The 14,954-nt window shown below is 36.5% G+C and overlaps 1 non-coding gene across 1 annotated transcript; it reads right to left on the minus strand.

The window, feature by feature from the left end:
• Positions 1 to 7,932: 7,932 nt before the first annotated feature.
• LOC136327564 (small nucleolar RNA SNORA48) lies at positions 7,933 to 8,073 on the minus strand. Its single transcript, XR_010729755.1, has one exon. It is a non-coding gene; the product is annotated as a small nucleolar RNA SNORA48 (small nucleolar RNA).
• Positions 8,074 to 14,954: the final 6,881 nt, after the last annotated feature.

The raw sequence follows: 14,954 nt of genomic DNA on the forward strand, positions 1-14,954 counted from the left end.
GACTGAGTCATGAAGAAACAGAAAGCCTAAACAGACCAATAAGCAGGGAGGAAATAGAAAAAACTATTAAAAACCTCCGCAAAAATAAAAGCCCAGGCCCAGACAGTTATACTAGTGAATTCTATCAAACTTTCAAAGAAGACTTGGTTCCTATTCTACTGAAAGTCTTCCAAAAAATTGAAGAAGAAGCAATACTTCCAAATACATTTTATGAGGCCAACATAACCCTCATACCGAAACCTGGCAAAGATGGCACAAAAAAAGGAACCTACTGACCAGTATCCTTAATGAATACAGATGCTAAAAAACTAAACAAAATACTAGCAAATTGAATACAACAACATATTAAAAAAATAATATATCATGATCAAGTGAGATTCATCTCAGAATCTCAAGGATGGTTCAACATACATAAAATGGTTAACTTAATACACCATATCAACAAAACAAAGAACAAAAACCATATGATCTTATCAATAAATGCAGAAAATGCATTCGACAAAATACAACACAACTTTATGTTTAAAACACTTAACAAAATGTGTATAGAAGGAAAATACCTCCACATGATAAAGGTCATATATGATAAACCATTAGCTAACATCATATTAAATGATGTAAAACTGAGAACTTTCCCCCTTAAATCATGAACAAGATAGGGTTGTGTACTCTATCCACTCTTATTTAACTTGGTGCTAGAAGATCTACCCCAAGCAATCAGACAAGATAAAGAAATAAAAGGCATCCATATTGGAAAAAGAGAAGTAAAGGTTTCACTTTTTGCAGATGATATGATCCTATACATCAAAAACCCCAAAGACTCCACAAAAAGATTACTAGAAACAATAAGCCAATACAGTAAGGTCACAGGATACCAAATTAATATACTAAAGCCCATAGCCTTTCTATATGCCAACAACAAAACTTTAGAAAACGAACTCAAAAAAATAATCCCTTCAGAGTTGCAACAACAACAAAAAAATACCTAGGAATAAACATAACAAAGAATGTAAAGGACCTATATAACAAAAACTACAAAGCATTGTTAAGGGAAATCGAAAAAGATACAATGAAATGGAAAAATATTCCCTATTCTTGGATAAGAAGAATAAATATAATCAAAATGGACATATTACCCAAAGCAATATACAAATTTAATGCAATTCCCATCAAAATTCTAATGACATTTTTTAAAGAAATGGAACAAAAAATAATCAGATTTATATGGAACTATAAAAAAACCCCAAATAGCCAAAGCAATCTTAATGAAAAAGAACGATGCTGGGGGCATTAAAATACCTGACTTCAAATTATATTATCGAGCCACCACAATCAAAACAGCATGATATTGGCAAAAAAAATAGACACTCAGACCAATGGAACAAAATAGAAAGTCTAGAAATAAAACAATATATATGGTCAAATAATTTTTGATAAAGGTGCCAACAACAAACAATGGAGAAAAGAAAGCCTTTCAACAAATGGTGCTGGGAAAACTGGAAAGCCACATGCAAAAGAATGAAACTTGACTACAGTTTGTCCCCTTGTATTAAAATTAATTCAAAATGGATGAAAGACCTAAATATAAGACGTGAAACAATAAAGTACATAGAAGAAAGCATAGGTACTAAACTCATGGACCTTGGTTTTAAAGAGCATTTTATGAATTTGACTCCAAAGGCAAGAGAAGTGAAGGTAAAGATAAATGAATGGGACCGCATCAGACTCATTGAAGTTTTTGCTCAGCAAGAGAAACTGACAACAAAATAAACAGACAGCCAACTAAATGGGAGATGATATTTTCAAACAACAGCTCAGATAAGGGCCTAATATCCAAAATATACAAAGAACTCATAAAACTCAACAACAAACAAATAATCCAATTAAAAAATGGAAAGAGGACATGAACAGACACTTCTCCCAGGAAGAAATACAAATGGCCAACAGATAAATGAAAAGATATTCATCATCATTAGTTATTAAAGAAATGCAAATCAAAACTACAATCAGATACCACCTCACACCTGTTAGATTAGCTATTATCAACAAGACAGGTAATAGCAAGTGTTGGAGAGGCTGTGGAGAAAAAGGAACCCTCATCCATTGTTGGTGGGAATGTAAAGTAATATAACCATTATGGAAGAAAGTATGGTTGTTCTTCAAAAAACTAAAAATAGAACTACCTATGACCCAGCAATCCCTCTACTTGGTATATACCCCCAAAACTCAAAAACATTGTTACATAAATACACATGCAGCCCCATTTTTATTGCAGCATTGTTTACAGTAGCTAAGACATGGAAACAACCAAAAAGCCCCTCAATAAATAAATGGATAAAGAAGATGTGGTGCATATATACTATGGAATACTACTCAGCCATAAGAAATGATGACATCGGATCATTTACAACAAAATGGATGGATCTTGATAACATTATACGAAGTGAAATAAGTAAATCAGAAAAAACTAAGAACTGCATGATTCCATACATAGGCGAGACATAAAAACGAGACTCAGAGACATGGACAAGAGTGTGGTGGTTACAGGGAGGGAGGGAGAAGGAGGGGGTATGGGGAGGGGAGGGGCACAAAGAAAACCAGATAGAAGGTGACAGAGGACAATTTGACTTTGGGTGATGGGTATGCAACATAATTGATCGACAAGATAACCTGGACATGTTTTCTTTGAACATATGTACCCTGATTTATTAATGTCACCCCATTAAAATTAATAAAAATTTATTTAAAAAAAAGTGAAAATCAATCAAGTCAAAGCTGGTTAAAGACACAGATATGTGCAACTGTCACCTGAAAAGGAAGACGATAGAGTTTAAAATGTACCAAGATTACCATTGAATATTAATGGAACCCATGTGAGGAGTTACATAGTATCATATAGTTTATAATAACAAAGGTCCTGTAGTGACTGATAATTACATGTCAATATCCAAAAATATATATGAATAAAATATCAATTAATTAAAATATACTTTAAAACATCTTGACATTATTTAACAAATTTTTAAAAATAGAGAAATAAGGTCTATAATGAGCTAATAAAGGGGAATTTTATGTTTATGATGGAGAAGTTGTCATATATTCTGGAAATGAGAACTAAAGGAAAGCAGATCATTAAAATGTGTAGCTCTCATTTTGCAGGTTATTTCAAAGGTTCATATTTATTACATTCATATCTTACAAGAAGAAACATGGACTGCCCTTTGTTCCAGAATTTTTTTCTAGAATGTTTGTATAGTAAACAGTTTTGAAAGACAGAATAATGTGTTACACAGGCATGTTTACAACTCAATATAATAGATTCGTGTCCCCTAAGGTCAGGGCCCCTGTTGTGTAATACAACCCATTAAGTGTATAAACATGAACATGTGCTAATTTGTGCCACCACCAGAAATTCTTTATCTCTGATCCAGCAGTATTCTTTCTACTCCTAAAATTTGTGAAACTGTAGCAGACAAACTCATTAGCTTATAAGTAAGATAAAATCTCAGATGCTTCACAATTCTTTATGTTACAGTAGTGAAGATAGGATGCTAACGAGATGTGGCTTCCCAAAAGAGGAAAGACAAAGATTCCTTTACTATATTAGGGAATAAGAGAAAATTCTCTAGCATCTGGTATCTACTAAACCAAGTGGTGGGCAACGGTGGGGTCAATGGGAGTAGGGTCCCTCACTCTCATACCTGTTTTTGAATGTTTGAGGCTGAGAAGCAAGACGTAGGATCCAAACAAGTTGCCAAATTTGTGCCATGATTGCTGCTCACTTCCCTCTGTGCAGTTAAAGAAAGGGCTTTATTATGACCAGTGACAATGGGGCTGAAAACAGCATGGCTAGAACCAAAGACAGAGTAATTGTGGCTGCTGAACCAAGAGTCCTCTAATCTGAAATAAATGAAGTCATCAATAAGAACCTTGTTATTTAACACAAAGCTTTGTATAGACCAATAAAAAATTAAAAGTTTGGTTTCCGGCTGAGTGGTTTCTGAAACTAACAGTGAATGGGCATTTTATATGCAGTCACTCTCTCTTTCTATACTCTGTCCCTCCACCCTTTGCTGTATTTCCCTCACCCTTTACTCTGACCTCAGCTGCTCTAAGGAAAAGGGTAATTAGGACAGGGCAGTGGATGTCCTCCCCTCAGGGAGGACGGTGGCCAAATACACTGCTTCACGTATGCTGGGAACTTCAGGGATATGAGGTACTCAAACTTTTTGGCTCACTTGACTAGACAGAGTCTAGAACCATCTTATGCACAGAAAGAGGAGGTGCCTAATTTCAACTATGTATTTTGAGCAAAGTTGGCAGTTAAAATAATCTCATAAGTGGAAGGAACCCTTTAGGTTGATTCTTTCTTATTTGAATGCATCCAAGGAACAGATGTGTTCTCTGCCTGTATTTCTCTATGCCAGACATGTCAGAGGGGATTCTTCTCATCAGGAAGAGCTAAAAGTCGAGAAATGTTAATGTAACAAGTTTTCCTGCTATTGCCACCAGTGGATAGGTAAAAATTTGGTGCAAGTGTCTCTACACTCATAAGTCAAAAACATTCACTATATATATATATATATAATACCCTGTTGATTGAAGTCAAAAGAATGAGTCTCAACAGCTGTGATAACAATGTTACCAAACATCAGGCAAAGGGGTAGCTTATAAATACCAACAAAAAGCAGGGACCATTAGCCAGTAAGTTTTTCAGAGCCATATAAGCATGTTTGTAATATGTAACGCCCCTTATAGTAAAACAAAACTGTTGTCTCTTCGTGAAGAACAGCTAATTAGTAGATCTAGTTTCTTATTGTACTCTTTTGGGACTGGAGATACTATGTGCCTCATTTGGACATTCTATTTAATCCTATATATCAGCTCACATTCAAACCAGCATCCAATGAGGCACACATCATTCAGCTATAATAGAAGCTGTCCAGTAAGCTGTGGCATTTTCTCTGCTTTTGGGATCCAACTACCTGAATGACCCCTTTGAACCACCATTCTCTAAGATTGATAACTTAGCTGATTAGAGACTTTTACAAAGAAAGACATCTGCCTGACCAGGCGGTGGCGCAGTGGATAGAGCGTTGGACTGGGATGCGGAAGGACCCAGGTTCGAGACCCCAAGGTCACCAGCTTGAGTGTGAGCTCATCTGGTTTGAGCAAAAGCTCACCAGCTTGGACCCAAGGTCTCTGGCTCGAGCAAGGGGTTCCTCGGTCTGCTGAAGGTTGGCGGTCAAGGCACATATGAGAAAGCAATCAATGAACAACTAAGGTGTCATGATGAAAAACTGATGATTGATGCTTCTCATCTCTCTCTGTTCCTGTCTGTCTGTCCCTATCTATCCCTCTCTCTGACTCTCTGTCTCTGTTAAGGAAGGAAGGAAGGAAGGAAGGAAGGAAGGAAGGAAGGAAGGAAGGAAGGAAGGAAGGAAGGAAGGAAGGAAGGAAGGAAGGAAGACATCATCTACTCAGATATGTCCCTTGAGGGTTTGGAGTTGTTGCCTCTCAGACACACCTAACAGCTCAAGGTAGGTTTTAACTTTACTGGCCTAAAGTTAAATCCGTATACCTCATCCATGGAAGCTTGTGACTCTCTGGCCTTATATTCCATTTTGGTGTGGGTCTACTTGGACTAAAAGACTAATAAGACCCCATGGTCAAGTGGAAATATTTATAGTAAATGTGAACAGCCAGCCTGGCCCTAGCGGAATCTTAGCTTTGCATTTTTTGGGAAAAACAAATAAACGAAAACAGCTCTCTCTCTGGGGCAACTTGATTACCTATTCTACCCACTGAAGCAAAGACACTGGCTCATTGGGGCCCTCGGTTTACTGAGGCTCCTCTAAATGCCTAGACTGTTTCACTTACTGTTTCACTGACATTTCAGGGAAGCTGAATCCCAATGGTGTATACTACAGTACAGCCATTCAAACTAATGCAAGCAATTCAGAACTGAAAATCAACATTCTTGTTCTGCTCAGTCAGAATAACTCTCATAGCACAATCCAATAGTCATATTAATGAACATTTTCGTATGTGAATTATTGACAATTGAACTGTTGACAATAGCTTAGCCACTTGGAATACTACTGACTGTCAGGATAAAACAATACTTAGGGGGCCATGAATGATTGAAACAAATCATGATGCTGCTTGAATTGCATGTACCACTCACGTACATGCTTCTGGTTAGGCTATGTTCCCTGATTAGGACCATTAGAATCAAGTTGCTGACTGAATGCATACCACTCAGATTGCCATTGTCGTAGACCCATCATTATAACAGATGTGGAAACACATCCACCATAATAGACTGCACCTCTAGAAGAGAACTGTTTTTCTGCTGCAGAGGACACCAGTGCATTGTCCCCTTGTGACTCCAGCCAAAAGTTGACCTCTGTATATCACCTTGAGAAATGGAACATTGCTTAAGACTCTGTTCATGGTCGCTCCTCATAGATTAACCACCTCAGATATTTGGCTCATATCTGGGCGGGTAACAGTGTCTCACTACTGACACACATGGCTCAAGTAAACTTTAGATAGGGTTCTTCCTGCCTTTCCTGACCTCCTTTTCACCTTGGCTCTTACTGAATCCAGATGGCCTAATCACAGAACTCCCTTCTCTCCCTTTTCTTAGAGTATTTACATCAGTCCAATTAGCAAACACAAATGGCCCAAGGTCCCAACAACCTACCTCTCAGAACCTCTCCAGCCTTTTATTACAATACATTTGAATTCATACTGTGTCCTGATCTCTCTCCACTGTTTTAATAGCTTTAATATAATCTCTCCCTGTTTAACTTTATCCATTGACATTTTTGCTTTGCTTTGATAACAATGGTGATACTCCCTCAAGTATCAAAGATGTAGCATATTCCAGTTTGACCATTCTGTGGTGCTTGAAATCCAATCTGTACCATTTGTTTGGCTTTGCAGATATTTTAAAGTCTGACAATGGTGAGAAAAAGCCACTCAACCATGGACTAAAATTGAAGCTATGCAGTGGAGCTTCCCTGTTCCTTATCATCCACAGACATTTAGTACTGTGTAGCATTAGAATGCAATCTCAAACAAAATCTCAAAAATTTTTCAACTCTACTCACTTCACTCTGGTTCATTCATCTCAGCAAGGCAGGTTGGCCATCAGATTGTGACTGCTTCCTGAAAAAGATCATCTCCTCTAGGCTACTTCTTACCTAGGTAATAATCAGGATAAAAAGGGTAGGTTTTATATAGATCAATTTTTAAAATTCAGAATTCCTCCCTGAATGTTTCTGGACTCGATATCCCCTCCATTCCCCACATCACAATTCCAGACTGGTCTGGTGAGAGCATTCTCCAGGTGGCACCCTAGCCAGAGAAAGGCTCAGAAATTCAAACTTAAGTCTGGTTCAGCCATCTGGATTTTCTTGTTAAACTGACAGAATTCTAGATCATATATACTGTTCACAAATATTAGGGGATATTTCAAAATGAAGGTGAAGTGATAAAATATACCCTAATTTTTGTGAGCATTATAGATACTAATACCACTTGGATGAGTCCACTGCTAGCTAAATTCCCCTAGAGTGGTTCATGTCAGTCAGGGTAAGTATATAATAATTCACTGTACATCTAAAAATACCTGGTCCCTTTCCCACCTGACCCCTATGGGAAAAAAAAAAAGAATAGGTACAAATAGGGATGATTAGAAAAAAGGTGAAATTGTAGCTAATGGAATGAGACACACCCATAGTTTGGTGATAGAAGAAGAATGACATCCCAGACACATAGAGAGAAACACCTCAGACGCTGGGAGATAAGAGGAAGTATGAAATACTAATTATGTTTTTTTAGAATAGTTTCTGAAGCCCTCCTCATGAAGAAAAACACCTTGATGTAGTCCTTGTAAATTTTTGCAGGCCCATTCAATTCTTTCCATGTGTCTCAGGCATGAACCAAGCACAGGCAGAGGCACAGATCAAAAGCCAAGCTCGGATAAACAAGGAGTAACTTTGGACCTGGCTGGTATGAGATAGTACCACTAAGCCAGGTACCACTCTACCCTGGTCAGGGACAAGGCCCATTAATTTAATTGACCTCTGAGTCTTCCCTCACCTACCAGACAATTCCGGCTATGATTTAAATATGATTTGATTTGATCTTTTCAACAGTACCAAGAAGTCTATTGGTAACTACAAGGGATGGCTCCAGCTCTGGTGTCTTTCACTCTAAAAAATTGTTAACATCTGTAGCAGTCTCTTAGTGAGATGGATAAATGCAATCCAGCTGGTGGTATTGAAATACCAGATAGGTTGGACTGACCTCTCATACAGCCTCTACAAAAACAAGGATTAGACTCAATTACTTAAACTGAACTGGGAACCCCAGGTCCTACCAATTGTCCAGGAGACTGTATTGTAAGCACTGTAAATCTGTGATGGCCCAACTTACTATGTCCCACTGTGGCCTCAAATTTGTATAAACAGTTATGTTTTCCCTCAAGGGCACCCAGGACTGTATGTCTTGTGTAAGACCAAAAATTAATGAGCTTTTCTCCTGACTATATAGTGATTTATACCTTAACTGTGGTCATAAGAGATCTTCAACTATTTAAGGAAATACCAATAGCAGGTCAGGTAGCCCTCAGATATTTGGGAGGGGTTTCCAAAATGAGGCAGTTCTTGGTTACTCAGAGAAGCTTTCTGGCTGGATAAACTGATTTGTTATTTATGTACATTCTGTGGACATTTATTTCTACAACGGGAGTCATCTAATTAGGGAAGGTGATGTTAAATTAGTTTCTGACTTTAGCTAAAGAAATCAATGACTTCTTAGACTCTGGAAGGCATTCAGCCTAACCTCTAATCACTGGCCAGACTTATTCTGGAATTAACTCTGGAATAGAATTGACCTAGGCTTTCTTTTTGTGAGTGAAAGTAAAATTTGTACATGTGAACATGTCTTATTTTTCCTGGATTAATGTCTCAGGACAAGGGTCAGAGCAGAGTTTTAAAGAGAAAGACACTTAGCTTTCTGAAATATACACAGTTGTGTGTGCTGGTAAAGAATTTGGATTTGTTCAGCCGGCCAGGTCCAGGAGGGGCGGGGGTTGGAAGAAGAATGGTTGAGGTCATTTACTACATGCTAGCCTCATCCTGCTGTTTGGATTCCTGTTGATAGTGGTCTTAATTAAGTGCTCTACAAGACAAGATGAGTGCACTTTTTCTCAGTTTTTATCAGTCAGTTTAATTAAAGAGGCTGAAGGAGTGATGTACTAATGGGAAAATTTACCTGAAGCCAACATGGTATAGATAAAATGGGTGGATATTATTGTGAGATAGTTCTCCATGGGCTTCGGAGTTGCTGCGTATCTTGCAAACTGAGGCATGGACTGCCATCTGTCCCAGACTATTTTTTCAAAAACATTTGTATAGCAAAGAGCCAGACAGTGTCTGATAGTGGAACGAAGATCATGGATTTTTCCTGTCAAGTATTATAGAGAGAATGCTCTTCTTGGAACAAGGTCAAGAGTGGTTGCTGCCCATTATAAAAGAGTTGGGTTTCCCAAGCTCAGAGATTTTCTTCTGTTCTGTATCCCACTGAATATGTTGTCATCGTTTGACTTTTCGTCCTGTAGGAACAGGGGCTTGAGAAGGTGGATTTATTGATGCTATGAATAATAAATTGTCCTTTATCTCTGACCAAGGAATCTCATGTCTTTTGTCTGCATCATTAAAACAGTAACAGGCTAACATATCAATGCAACCTGCAAGTTGTGTAAAATCACAAACCCTTCATGGTCTTTGATAAGCTTGATAAAATAAAGAAGAAAAAAAAACTAGAATTGTTTAGAGAAAATATTCAAATAAATAAAATCAGAAATGAAAGAGGAGACATTACATTTGATGCCTCAAAAATAAGGATCATAAGAAACTACTATGGACAATTATAAACCTATAAATTATGTAAACTATAAAAAATGGATATATTCATAGGAACATACAATCTACTGAGACAGAATCTAATGAAATAGAAAACCTGAAAACTGAAATAAGCCAGCCAGAGAGGACAAATACTACATGATTCCACTTACATGTTATATCAAAAATAGTCAATCTTAAAGACACACACATATAATTGTGTTGCTAGGCAGCTGGGAGGAGAAGGAAATGGAGAGTTGCTGTTTAATGTGTGTAAAGTTTCAGGGCTACAGGATGAATAATTTAGAGTCATCCGCTGTACAAAATTTTGTCTCTAGTTAAGAATACTTCATTGTGCATTTAAAATTTTGATAAGAGGGCAAATTTAATGTTAAATGTTCTTACCACAGTAATTTTTTAAATGCTATGCTATAACAATGACTATAAGGCAGTCATCATAGTGTTTAAAATATGCTTTTATTACTTTTGCATATTTTAAGAAGGCAACTAGTGAAGTACTGATAACCAAACACAGCCGATTCCACTGAACCCACAGTTTAATTCTTAGCATTGTCATTTTCAAGTTCTTCCTTCTCTCATGGTTGGCTTTGAGTTTGCAGTTACTTAGAAGGTTAGAGGGTCTGATACCTCATCTCTGCTTTATCTCCAGACAGTCTGGCTTTGATCTCTTTTATATATTGTTATAGAACATAGTAATTCTTTTGAAAACCTTAACACTATTTAACCAGTGAATAAATGTGATTTTTCTGGGCAAAAATATCAGGGCTATGAAAAAGAAAGGACTAGAAAGAAAAGGAAGTATAGGAGTTGAGAACAGAAAGCATTATTTTTAATTTTATTTATTCATTTTAGAAAGGAGAGAGAGAGAGGGAGAGAGAGAGAGAGAGAGAGAGAGAGAGAGAGAAACAGAGAGAGAGAAACAGAGAGAGAGAAGGGGAGGAGCAGGAAGCATCAACTCAACTCCCATATGTGCCTTGACCAGGCAAGCCCAGGGTTTTGAACCGGCGACCTCAGCATTTCCAAGTCGACGCTTTATCCATTGCGCCACCACAGGTCAGGCCCAGAAAGCATTATTAAGGGTTTATTTATTCCTTCCTTCCTTCCTTCTACAAATGTTACTTGACCACTGTTGTTTGCCCAGTACTATTCTAGATGGTGAAAAGCAGTTTACTAAATGGACAGTCTGTGCCTTTTTAGAATGTACCTTGTTATGTTGAGAGAGAGAGAAAGAGAGAGAGGACAAATAAATACATGATGACAAATAAAACCAGATGTAAGGACAAGGAATCTTAATTGCCAATAAGGCTGCTATTTTATATAGAGTGCATAGGGCTAACCTCAGTGATAAGATGCTATTTGGGAAGAGAATTGAGTGAAATGAGGGAATTGGCTATGTGGATATCAGAGGACAGAATACTTGCATCTTTATAACTTTCGGAAATTGTTTCAACTATTATCTTGACTCTATGTAGCACTTTATATAAAAATGAAATGAGGACAATCACTGGTTTAATCAATATTTAAAGTCTCACTTAATTCAATCTACTCTGGCTAATACTCTTTCTTTGAAAATTACGATCATCTAAAGAACTCAGTTCCAACATGGAAGTGGATAGCTCAAGTTCTGGTTTTGATTTTATATTCTAGCTCCAAGCAGTTTAGTGAATTGGAGCATTTATGAGTTAATAACCTCATACTAATGATAGTAGAATAAAGGAAAAAAATTAAAAGATTTCTAAAGTATAACTTTTCTTCAAGAGAATCAATTTTGTACAATTTAGAGCACTTTTATGTATATTTCTCAGATAGTTCACAAGAGGATTTTAAAAATATGACCTAACCCTTTAAAGAAAATTTACATCCAGTATTTCTCAGCATGATTAATAATGAAAATATATAAAAATAATCACATTTTGTACCAGTTGAATATCATATTTTGGGGGGAAGTGAAAATGATCTCTTCAAGGAGAGATTGCAACCATGTTCAAAATCCAATTTTAACATGTTTAATCACTTAAAAATGGATGCTTCTATAAATAGCACTTTACAAATTACAAAAACCTTTCTCATTATCTCTTGAATTCTTATAAAATCCAATTAGTATATATCACAATTACAATTGATAACATTTTAATTTTTAATTTTACATGTGAAGAAATTGTGACTAAGATCAATCAAATGATATTTGTGATCCCATTAATTGCAAACAATCTCTTGTTCTTTTCCCTTGTCCTATGTTTTTCTTCTCATCTCTCTCAATCTTTATAGATAAACACAAAGAACTGGGGAGTGGGGAGAAAAGGACAACTCTGTTATAAATATAAGGAGAGTGTAAGGTTGGTAGAATCAAATTATTGAAATAACTACAACCTCTCTCTACTAATCACCTCCTTTCCCTTCTAGTCTCCTCTCCTCCCACCTCTACATAAACCACTCAACAATGGTACTCTAACTCTACTCCAGAAATGAAATGATATGCTGACATCCTCAGCACTTTTATAGGCAAATTCGTATAATTCTTTTCTAGCTTAGGTCCATGCTAACTTGCTAGTGGTCATCATTGTGTCTTTTTGGTGTTGATGTCATCTTTTTGATCCTTGAGAGTTTTTAGCCACTTTACTTTTGTTGATTGCTGTGCATTTTCATTTATAGCATTTTCTATGAAAATTCTAATAAAATGATACCTGACTTGGTATTCCCAGATCTAATATAAAAAATAAAATGTATTAAAAAGCCTCAGACATTTGGAAACCTATTCCTCACCTTATATGGCTGATAATAATGATAATCTAATCTTGTCCTCGATTTAGGTCCTATTGGGAGGTCAGGCTGATAACTTCAGTTCATCTGATTTTCTTAAAGGTACTTTACTATGTTTCTGGCAGTCTGTTGATTCTGTCATCATGCTTGTAGCTGTAATGTTGCTTCCATCTTGTCATGGCTTTATTCCTACCTTGTAACTTAGGACAGAAAGGCCAGTTTAAGGCCAGCAATTCATTGTATCAATGTAAATTTAATCAAACACATTGATGTTGCTGACAGGCAGCAGGTAATCAATAAAAACAACTGTTCTGACAAACCAAGCGGCTCTTTTATAACATTTTGTCCTCACCAATTTTAACCTACCATTCTGTCATCTGTAAAATAGTTTCTCCTAGGTGTAATGAATATGGATGCCCCATTTTTTATGCCATTTTATTTATCAGAATTCCCCTTCTTATTTCCTCTCTAGTCTAATTTGTGGGCCCTTTCCTTTTATTATAAAATTCCTTTTGAGTTGACATACAAATACAATATATATATATATATATAATAATATATTCTATTGTAAATCAATAGAATTACTTACTTTATATATATATATAAAGTAAGTAATTCTATTGATCAACAAATAACATCTGAGAGAAGAGTGTTATCAAACATATAAAATACTTGTCAACTTACCTAAACTACTGTGTTTTCAAAACAGAAAACAAAGCTATTGTTTAAAGTGATGGGAAATTTGACACTAACACACACATACAATATGAGGTGGATAAATCAGAAATGTCATTATTTTTCCATTTATGAAATATCTCTAGTCCTGTAAGCATAAATGCCCTATGCCTAGAAAATAAAGAAGTGATATCTCCATCTCTCCTTTGGTGGCAGGAAAAGAAACAATAATTCTATCTTGTCTATGCATAATTGAGGTCGCACACATATATTTATAAAATAGTGATTAGTAAAAGCATATAATGTAATTGTCCAGTAAATTATTCCATTACTCTAAAAAAAATAAAAACTAAAAACACTTGGTTTACCCTCCTACGCTTTGCTCAGTTTTCTTAACCCCAGAATATTCTTACCTTCCCAGTTTGTGAGTGTTAATATTCACAGACTGCAAAAAGAGTATATATGTGGTTGGTTCAGTTCCAAGTCATTGCCACTGCTGAGAAAACAAGTGAAATAATAAGCACGACTAAGATTACGCTGGCAAGGTCAGCTTTGGAGAAGACAGCAGCTATGGCATTCCCCCACGCAACCATACAGGCCTGTGTTGCCTAAGGGGACCTTGTCCAACTAGTGTGAGTCACGTCAGGTGCACTCCGATGTCTGCCAAGTAGACAATGTGAGGAGCATTGCAAACTGAGATAAGCCCTGAAAGGGAAACCACCAAAATCCAGACACTAAAAAGTTATCTGTAAAGAATAAAACAAAACAAAAAGGCTCAAGCAGTGAAATTTCAAGGAATTTGAGAGAACATTAGATGAAAATTATGGGTTTATAAGGTCTGTGGCCTTTGACATGTCATATAAATGTCCTTGTTTTTGGTTTCCTGAACTACAAATTTTGGATAATTTTTCTGCCATGCATGTATTAGCTCAAAGGGTGATGTAATGTTTAAAATGACTATCACAGTCCTTGTAACATGACAGCTCTCCAGGAAAAACTATAATCCAGCCTCATTAAATCCTCCTCCAAACCTTTTGTCCTTCAATTTAATCCCAAACTTTCAGCCACTTCTGTTGTCAGTTCCATCTATATGTATTGATGACCATGTAATCCCTCATCTAAACTATTATGGAAGCATTATCCTTAAGAATCTTGTCCCATGGCTTTTCTATTTCACCAAAAATATAATATGCCAATCCTGGTTTAATCCAACTGTTATGGACTGAACGCTTGTGTTCTTTCAAAATTCATATGTTGAAATTCTAACCTTCAATGTGATTATGGTAGGAGAGGGCCTTTCTCAACTGATAAGATTATAAGGGTGGAACTTCCATGAATGGGATTAGTGCCTTTATAAAAGAAAAGAGGCCTCAGAACATTCCCTGGTCCCTTCCACCAGGAGTGGACACAGGACAAAGAGGGCCATGAATGAACTGGGAAGGTAGCCTTCATCATACATGGAATCTACTAGAATTTCCCAACATCTAAAACTCTGAGAAATTAATTCCATTGCTTGTAGATGACCCAGTTTATTGTATTCTGTTATTACACCAACCATTCTGATAAATAGAACCCCAATAA

Source organism: Saccopteryx bilineata, chromosome 2 (assembly GCF_036850765.1).
Source record: "Saccopteryx bilineata isolate mSacBil1 chromosome 2, mSacBil1_pri_phased_curated, whole genome shotgun sequence".
NCBI classification, from domain to species: Eukaryota; Metazoa; Chordata; class Mammalia; order Chiroptera; family Emballonuridae; genus Saccopteryx; species Saccopteryx bilineata.